Genomic DNA, 8,244 nt, shown 5'->3' with positions numbered 1-8,244 from the left:
TACGGTGTTTTGGAAGAAACACATCTAACCAGTACACACCCATTCAACATTCCGAAGCCAGGAATCACCCTCGGCAACGTTCAAGAAAAACCTTGAGACGGGGAGGCTACAACCTCGCGTAGCATGGGATCAAATTTATATACGCGCGCTCTAAGGGGTGCCCCCCTCTCGGTCCCAACCGGAAACACCCATGCCCCCTGACCGGATGACTGGCTTTAATCCAGGGCCATGGAACCCTCATCCCGGCCCCTCTATTTGGTGTGTACACGGAAAGAGGTTACCAACTTACTAAACCGCATTCTGGCAGAAAACATGTGGTAGCACGGAAGGGGGAAGAACGATAACGTGACTCTGTCCACGTTAATGTTGGAATTTAACGGATGACGTAAGGCTGGCATGCTACAACAGTACCACCTTACTGCCCTTCATGTCACCACATGACTAGGCCATCTCTCATCAGAGATCATAGTAACTTCGGAACACGCGGGTAGTTGCCTTACATGCAACGAGATACTCACCGATGCTCATATGCCATGCACAACCATTCACGCAAACATGCAAAACACTAATCATATCAAAGGTTCAAACATGCTTGCCTGGTTCGGAGAAGTCGGAGTCTAGCTCGGCGAAGTTCGCGGCTTCGTCACCTCTCCCGGAACCTACGGTATAGCGAAAAGCATACTAAAGTGAAAACCAACGCGTGCATAAAAGTTGTTCCAATTTTTTTCAAATAAATCCCATAAAAAACTAGACAAAATTATAAGACTGTCAGAAAAAGAATCACTCAAAAATCACTTTTTATTAAAAAGTTATAAGGGTTTCTGTCCAGGGACTCATCTGTAATGAAACAGAAAAGTTCCAAGGGCTTAACTGAGAAAACAGAAAACGGTTCGAATAGAAACGCGCCAGCCCACAGAGAAAACGTACTCTGCCCGAAGGCGCCAACAGAAAACGCTTCGGGGGTGAAAGAAGAGAGGCTGACTTGGGGGTCCACATGTCAGGTTTGAAAAACCTCGCCGGCGCCCGAAGGCTGCGGTGGTCGCCGGCGTCGAACCACGGCGAGTCAGGGAGATCGGAGTGTACCAAGAGTATCAGCGTGTCCTTCCGCGTCAGTGGGTGGTGGACTTGGGCGTCGGGGAGCACCACGTCGACGGCGACACTTTCTCCGGCGGACGGTGGCTCGGGCGATGGTGGGGAACTCCGTTGGTGTGCTGCAAACCTCGAATTGAAGCGCGGGTCAGAAGGAGGGATGCACTAGAGAGTTACTGGCAAGAGATGGGAGGCAGTGGTGCACGCACGGGAGCGAATCGAGCTGGATCCCGTGGCGGGTCACGGCGGCCGGAGTTGAGGAAGGAGACTCCCTCGGGGCTCTTCCAGTGGCTAGGCGGGGTCTTGGTGGAGTGCAGAGGTGGTGTGGGTACTAGCTGGAGCTCGGGGCCTCTATTTATAGGCGGCTCAAGGGGGTGGCCGTGAATGGAGAATCTCCGGCGAGCAGTTACGGTGAGGCAGTGGATTGGCAGGGGGTTTAGGTGGCCAGGCAGCATCAGTGGGAGTTACTGGTCCCGCTCCACTGCTAAACTTGGTCGGGCATGGCGTAATGGCGTCGGTCCTCGTCGGGGTCGCCGTACTGGCACGGCGGCGGCAGAGAGCGCGCTCCGCGCCCAGCGGTTCACGACGAGGGTGGCAGCGCGCATGGGGGAGTGGAAGACCACGCAGCGGCCTCCGGTGGCTTGGGCGGCGCTGGCCAGCGCTGTCTACGCTGTGCTTCTTCCTGGCGGCCGCAAAGCCGCCGCTGGCGTCGGTCACGGGGCGGCGCACCTCCTGCAGATTGTCGCCGACGCCCGCAAGCTTCCATGCGCTCGTGCGGTGCAGAGGACAAGGGGGAGGGGACAAGGAACACGGCGACGCCGGGGCACTGGTGAGTTTGGCAACGGACACTGAAGAAACGACAGTGGTTCAGACACTGTTAACTGAATTTGACTGAACCTGATATTGACAGTGCTGTGAAGGTGTTCGATGAAATGATAAGGTGTGAAGAAAATTTTTCCTGGAGCTGGGACTTGGTGAGGTGACCTCTCAATGCACCCAGAGGCTGCCTGATTTTTCTCAGAATTTTTGGAGAAGGTTTTGAATAAATTTTATCAAATTTGGCAAATCTGGTCCAAACTTGCAGCAAGTATAGTTTGAAAAATTTGAACTGGAGGCCAGTGGATCTTCATTGATCTTGGTTGAGGGTTCAAAGGACTAGGAGGGGAAAGTGGTTTGGGGGCAAAAATCAAAGCAGAAGGAGTAGTTCCTTTGTAAACCTCCAAGGATCAAGATATAAGGCAGAAATTGTTTTTGATAAGAAATAAATGGGAAAATTTATATGGAGAGGTTCAACTTGCTGGATTTGAAGTAAATCATGATTCAAAGATGAGGAAAGGTTTATGGGAGTGGATTTGCACTAAGGTCATGGCAAGAGAGATTTGTTGAAAGTGGCAAAGGATCATTCTAAAAGTCATAGGGTATTTTCAAAGAAATTTTCAAAGGACATTTTTCCCAAGTGAAAAGTATTTTGGTTTGAGTCCAATTAAAAAGAAAGAACCTCCAAGACCAAAATCAAGTCTTGGGTGAAACCAAATAAAACTCTTGCCATAAAGAAAATATTTTGAAAGGGAGGGTTCTTTTGAAGGAAAAATTTAAATCACCTCCCTCAAGTCAAATAAATTTTTTGAAAAATCCAAATAAAATTTTGGGTGTCACAACACCTACCCCCTTAGAAAAAATCTCGTCCTCGAGATTTCAGCTGATCCTCGAATAGATATGGATACTCTGCCTGGAGAAAATCTTCCCTTTCCCATGTAGCTTCATCCTCAGTGTGGTTGCTCCACTGAACTCTGAAATTTTTTGTAGTTTTCTGACGGGTCCTCCTTTCAGATTCTTCCAAAATCTTTACTGGCCTCTCTCTGTAGGTGAGGTCTGGTTGTATATCAATGCTTTCATGAGGTACATGTTTCTCCGGGTTACTTACACATTTTCTCAATTGTGAGACATGGAACACGTCATGGACGTCTGACAGCTCCTTGGGTAGGTCTAATTGGTAGGCTACCGTGCCTCTTCGTGCAATTATACAGAATGGTCCGATAAATCTCGGGGCTAGCTTCCCCTTAATTTTGAACCGTTGCAGACCCCTCATAGGAGATACTCGGAGGTATACGGAATCACCGGGTTCAAAGCTGACCTCACGATGCTTTTGATCGTAGTAGCTCTTTTGTCGGCTCTGTGCTGTCTTGAGTCTGTCCCTGATCTGTTTAACTTTCTCCTCGGCCTCCTTGAGCACGTCTGGGCCGAAAATATGACTGTCACCTGTTTCTGACCAATTCAGTGGGGTACGACACCTCCGTCCGTACAAAGCTTCAAAGGGTGCCATTTGTAAGCTGGCTTGGTAACTGTTGTTGTAGGCAAACTCGGCATACGGCAAACTCTCTTCCCAATTGGATCCATAGGTGAGCACACAGGCCCTCAGCATATCTTCTAGGATTTGGTTCACACGTTCCGTTTGTCCATCGGTCTGAGGGTGGTATGCTGTACTGAAAGCTAGTTGCGTGCCCAGAGCTTGTTGCAGGTGATCCCAAAATTTGGAGACAAATTGGGTGCCTCGGTCGGATATTATAGTTTTTGGGACTCCATGCAAACAAACTATATGGGAGGGATAAAGCTTGGCCAGCCTTTGTGTGGAGTAGGTAGTCTTCACGGGAATGAAATGAGCAACCTTGGTTAGTCGGTCTGTGATGACCCATATGGCGTCATTTCCGCGTTGTGATCGTGGTAGTCCGACGATGAAGTCCATTCCTATTTCATCCCATTTCCACTCTGGTATCCTGTTTGGCTGGAGTAGCCCTGCTGGCTTTTGATGTTCGGCCTTGATGCGCTGACAAGAATCGCAACAAGCAATAAATGCGGCTATATCTCTTTTCATACCGTGCCACCAAAATCTTTCCTGAATGTCTTTGTACATTTTGGTTCCTCCAGGATGGATCGAGTATGGAGCGGTGTGGCTGTCAGTTAGGATTCGTTGCTTGAGTTCCTCAATGTTAGGTACGCAAAGTCTGTCTCCGTACCATAGTATTCCTTCACTGTCTGTGACAAACTCTGAAGTCTTACCAATGTTCATTTTCTTCTTTATTCCTTCGATGCTGGGATGTCCCTGTTGAGCCTTCTTAATTTGTTCCACTAGGGTGGGTTGTATCTCCAGATTTGATACGGTGCCCTCAGAGACTAACACCATGTTGAGCCTAGCGAACTCTTGCTGAAACTCAGGCCTCAAGTTTTGCGGACCGTCGTTGTCCGGGCTGGGGTTTCGACTAAGGGCATCAGCCACTACATTTGCTTTCCCTGGATGGTAGTGAATACCGACATCATAGTCCTTGACCAATTCCAACCAGCGTCGTTGGCGTAAGTTTAGCTCTGGTTGCGTGAAAATATATTTAAGGCTCTTATGGTCCGTATATATTTCACAGCGATTTCCCAACAGAAAGTGCCTCCACTCCTTGAGTGCATGTATGATTGCTGCTAGCTCCAGGTCATGTGTTGGGTAATTTTCCTCATGATTTCGCAGCTTCCTGGAGGCATACGTGACAACTTTGCCATCCTGCATTAGTACACACCCAAGGCCCTTTCGGGACGCGTCACAATATACTTCAAAACTCTTGTGTATATCTGGCACAGTTAGGACCGGTGCGGTTGTTAGTTTCTCCTTGAGCTCTTGGAAGCTTTTCTCGCATGCTTCCGTCCATACAAACTTCTTGTCTTTCTTGAGCAACTGTGTTATAGGTTTTGCCATAGTGGAGAATCCTTCAATAAATCTTCTGTAATATCCGGCCATTTCCAGGAAACTCCGCACATCTGTCACGTTGGCGGGTGGCTTCCAGTCAAGTATGGCTTTGACTTTCTCTGGGTCTACGGCCAGGCCTTCTTGGTTTAATATGTGGCCTAGGAAACCAACTTGCCTTAGCCAAAACTCACACTTGCTAAATTTGGCGTACAGCTGATGTTTCCTTAATTCTCCCAAAACAATTCTGAGATGCTCAGCATGCTCTTCCGGTGTCCTTGAGTAAACCAGAATATCGTCGATGAACACCACAACAAATTTGTCCATGAATTTCATGAACACTTTATTCATGAGGCGGACGAAATATGCGGGGGCGTTCGTTAGTCCAAAAGGCATCACTGTGAACTCATATAATCCGTATCTGGAGGTGAATGCTGTTTTAGGGATATCTTCTGTCCGTACTTTCAATTGATGATATCCCGATCTCAAATCAATTTTTGAGAACACCTTGGCTTGTGCGAGCTGGTCAAACAAATCATTTATCCGTGGCATCGGATATTTGTTTTTGATGGTGACCATATTGAGAGCTCGATAGTCTATACACAGTCTCAGTGTCCCATCCTTTTTCTTGGCGAACAATACTGGCGAACCCCATGGTGAGGAGCTGGCTCGAATAAATCCTTTGTCCAATAGTTCCTTTATCTGCTTCTTCAACTCCAACTATTCTGAGGGTGCCATTCTATAAGGTTTCTTATAGATGGGAGCGGTGCCAGGTGCTAGTTCAATGCTGAACTCTATCTCTCGGTCTGGTGGCATGCCTGGTAGTTCTTCAGGAAATACGTCAGGAAATTCGCATACCACTGGAACTTTTATCAGTTATGAAATGTCCACTTTGTTCAGCTTTGGTTGCCGTGACCGTGGCCTTTCTTGAGTTGTAACCCTTATTGTCTTGCCGTGATGGTGAGTGAGTATCACGGTCCGATTGAAACAGTCAATGAATCCTTTGTTGGTGGTCAACCAGTCCATCCCTAAAATGACATCCAGTCCTTTATTTTCCAACACGATGAGATTTGCTTGGAATTTTAGTCCTTTGAACTCAATGATCACTCCTTGGCAGTAACTCTGAGCGATCTGCTTATTTCCGGGGGACTTGATGATCATAGATTTTTCCAAGGGAAGCATCGGAAAACCATGTCGCAAAACAAAATTCTTCGAAACGAACGAATGGGAAGCTCCAGAATCAAACAAAACCGTTGCAGGTACTGTGTTGACAGGGAACGTACCGAGCACGATGTCTGGGGCATTCTGCGCTTCTTCCCTGGTCACATGGTTCAGGTGACCCTTCCTGTGGTTGTTGTTGGGATTGAAATTGTTGTGCTTGGGGGCTGGATTATTCCCACCATTGTTTGGCTTGGGGGCCGAGTTCCTCGGCTTTGGGCACTGTTTAGCATAGTGCCCTTCTTCACCACAAGCATAGCATGTGACCCCTGGATGGTATGAGAAGTCCTTGTCCCTAGAATGAAACTGTCTGGTTGGCCTTACAGCAGTAGTTGTGGATTTCCTTGCTTCAGTCCTCTGAACATCAGTCTTGCTTCGGTTGTTGCGAGCAAGGGTCGTCTTATCCCTCTTTCGCTTACGGATATCTTCCAGACTACGGCACTCATTCTCCAAGGTGATGGCCTTGTCAACCAGAGTTTTAAAATCCGGGAAAGTGTGTACAACCAGTTGGCATCTTAGTGCCGGTGCCAGACCGTCCAAGAACTTTTCCATCCTCTTGTTCTCTGTCATGTGCTCGTCGTAGGCATAACGAGATAGCTGGGTAAACTGACCGTTGTATTCGGTCACTGACATGCCTCTTTGCTTGAGGTCATCAAATTCTCTCTTCTTGATTTTTATGATGCTCCGGCGGATGTGTGCCCCACGGAAGCCTTCCTTGAACTCTTCCCAGGTGATGTTGTGTTCACTGGGATGCATGTGTAGGAAGTTTTCCCACCATGCTGCAGCTGCTCCAGTAAGGTAGTGTGGTGCATAAAGCACCTTCTCATTATCTGAGCACTGAGCAATAATCATCTTCCTCTCGATGTCACGAAGCCAGTCATCGGCTTCCAGCGGCCTATCAGTGTGAGCAAAAGTTGAAGGGCGAGTCTTCTGTAACTCAGATAACTTGGAGTGGGGTTGGTACGGCTCACGGTGATTCCCCATATTGATGACGTGATTCATCATCTCTTGGTGCTGTTGCTGGCTTTGTTCGAAGAGACGGCATACTTGAGACAGGGCTGCTTCGCTGTCCTGTTGACTGGACTGTCCCTGAGTGAAGTTGTTGCTAGTCTGTGTCCCATAAACTTCTTCTGGCTGATTGGGCATGGAACGAGTCCACGGACGAGACATTTTTCCAGTCTGGGGTATTATTTTGCAAAACTCATGAGAAGAACTGTGTGGCACAAGGAAAATCTTGCAAAGGCAAAAATTTAAAAGACCTCAAGATTTTTCAAGAAAACATAAACGATTACACACGGAGAAAAACCGCTTAGCATATATCTTACACGCGAAAAGCAAACACACGATACAGCACTCAGGATGTGCGTACACATTCCTGACATGTTATTAATACTAGCATACTCCTCCGGAATGCAGCGAACACACTACTACAAACTAACGTACAGATAAAACACATCATACAAGCAGACACAACGCGCGGCTACTCGGCGCTCTTAGTCGGAGATGGTGACGATGTCCTTCCCCTTGCCGAGGGCAAGACTCAGCGGTGCAGGAGACTCAACTTCCACCTCCTCTCTAGCAGGCTCCTGGCGCGTAACACTGCGCTGCGGTGATGGCGCGGGTGCGACAGGCGGCAGTGCGGGTGTGGCAGGCGGTGCAACTCTGACTGGAGTAGGAGCGATGACTCTGTCGAACTCCTCAGTGGTAGGCAGACGGCGAGCAGTGGCCAAAATGGCCGGTGCATAAGAGGCTGAAGACGAGACGAATGTCAGAGGCGGTGCCGTGTGGAGAAGCTCCTTCCTGCAGGCAGGACCGCCCCGAACTAAGTCCATCCGGGCAGCCACAAGATCGTCCACGAGGTTGTCGAAAGACTCCTCCAGAGCCTTGAGATACTCCACAACCATCTCGATGGCTTCATCTCGCTCTCCCTGATGGCAGGTGAATGCATAGTGACAAGTATATGGCACATGGCATGGGAGGTAGCGGTAGCGACGAGTCTTCATCATAGGAAGGATGTCCCGAAGGCGAGCTATCGCCTCCCGGGCAGCCATCTGCATGGCATGCCTCTCCGTAGGCATGGCCCTTCCCACAAAACGGAAGTGGCGAGATGCAGAACGTCCTCCCTTGAATTGCACCACGGCTTGGTGCATAGACACGTCGTCGCTGAGCTTGTGCTGGTAAAGCGTGAACTCCGGACGAGTCGCTGGCCCGAT

The sequence above is a fragment of the Aegilops tauschii genome, chromosome 7 (genome assembly GCF_002575655.3).
Source record: "Aegilops tauschii subsp. strangulata cultivar AL8/78 chromosome 7, Aet v6.0, whole genome shotgun sequence".
NCBI lineage: Eukaryota > Viridiplantae > Streptophyta > Magnoliopsida > Poales > Poaceae > Aegilops > Aegilops tauschii.
The sequence above is the reverse complement of the archived record's forward strand: the minus strand, read 5'-3'. Positions refer to the sequence as shown.